Source organism: Papaver somniferum, chromosome 1, assembly GCF_003573695.1.
Source record: "Papaver somniferum cultivar HN1 chromosome 1, ASM357369v1, whole genome shotgun sequence".
Taxonomy (NCBI): Eukaryota; Viridiplantae; Streptophyta; class Magnoliopsida; order Ranunculales; family Papaveraceae; genus Papaver; species Papaver somniferum.
The window spans coordinates 143,000,076-143,001,854 of NC_039358.1; positions in this window are offsets into that span (position 1 = coordinate 143,000,076).

Here is a 1,779-nt window from a genome sequence, read left to right on the forward strand (position 1 = left end):
AGGTAAAAGGGATAAGAGACTGCGAAAACAACTGGTTGTTGTTAAGACCGGATGGGAGGAGCCAACCTTGTATGGTAGAGGTACGCCTCCTTGAAGGGGCAACCAGGGGGAAGATAAGGGCGGCACCCTCCATTAGGGAGCTGATAAGTGTCTTAAGACGCAAATGTCATGAGGATTTTTACTCGCAAGGGTATTAAGACTTGTCATATTTGTGCGACAATCCTGAAGAGGCAATAATACAAAAGAAAAAGATAAGACGAGATCAATGGGTTTTCGCATGAAGTGCGAAGACGTCCTGCGATTTCGTCGCAAGACGACAATGTCATGGGGCTTTACTTTCGCAAGAAAATTTAGGCATGTCATATTGTCGCAACTATCCTGGAAAGGCAATAATACAAAGAAAAAAAAAGTTAAGGCAAGATCAATGGGTTTTTGAATGAAAGTGCAAGGACGTCCTGCGATTTTTTCGCAATGACAAGAGGTGGCATAATAAGACCTTTAACTAGGAAGGAAAAATAAGACCACACAGGAATGAGATTTTGAAAAGAATCAAAATTCATTTCGCATATGATTGCGAAATTATGCATAAACAACTGCGAAGTTGAGACACAAAATAAGAAAAATCTGATGAAATTAGAAAATGTTATTTGTCTCCACGTGATAGATTTACGCAAAAATTCAAAAATTAATGATTATGTTAATTAACCGTATTGCAAGGAAGAATTGTTTTAATGAATGCAGGTCGAAATGAAAGAAACTCATATATTATGGAATATGGGGAACCAAAAGAATTCGCAAATATACAAAAAGAAGGAATAAATGTACAAGTATTACAGAAGATCAAAGAAAGAAACAAAGATTACTTCTTAGTTGATCCTTCATCATCTTCATCAAACTTGTTCTCTTCTTTGTCTGCATCAGAACCTTTATCTCCATCAGAACCTTCATCACCATCAGATTCTTCTCATCATCTTCGCTATCAGAGATGGTCAGACTAGGAATTTTCTTTGGGATCTCCTCCAAGAGACAAGGATAATCAGAGTGAGGAATATTATGGTCATCACAAACCATTTGAATAGTTTGATTGCGAAAATGCAGAGCGTCGTTCTTAAAGTTCGCAACAATGATCTTGATTTGATTCTTTAATCTAGAATATTTGTCGTTGCGAGAAGAAAGATTTTTTGCGAGTTCCTCAACTCTTTGGCGATATCTACTTTCATATTCTGCGAAGCATATAGAAATTAATCAATAACTTGATAAAAACTCGTGAAAAACCAAAGATTAATAAAGGAAAACAGTTAATGACCTTCTCTCTCAGATATCATATCTCTAATCAAGGCTGTATGCTCAACTTGGAGACTAACATTTACACCTAAATTTTTTCTGGCGTTATCCAAGATTGTCGCGGCCCAAGCGAACTCATCATCACTATTTATAAGAAGACGAGAACGAACTTGGTTTTCTCTCTCGCTAAGCACAACATTTTGACGATTGGCTTCATCTCGTTCAAGTTGAACCTCAAGAAGAGTCTCTTGGAATTTCGCCAAAGCCTTAACACCTTGATCAGAGATACGATCTTTATCATCTATAAGTTTGCTAATCTTGGTTCTTAATTCATTGATCTTCTCTTTAGAATTGAGATAAAAACGTTTAAATTGGTTGGCTAGACCTAAACTAGATCTATGATCAATCTCTAAGAGGCGAAATTTGGATTTAAGTTCATTCAAAGGCAGAGATGAAATTTCATCATTAGAGAAACTATTCAAAGATTTATTAAGA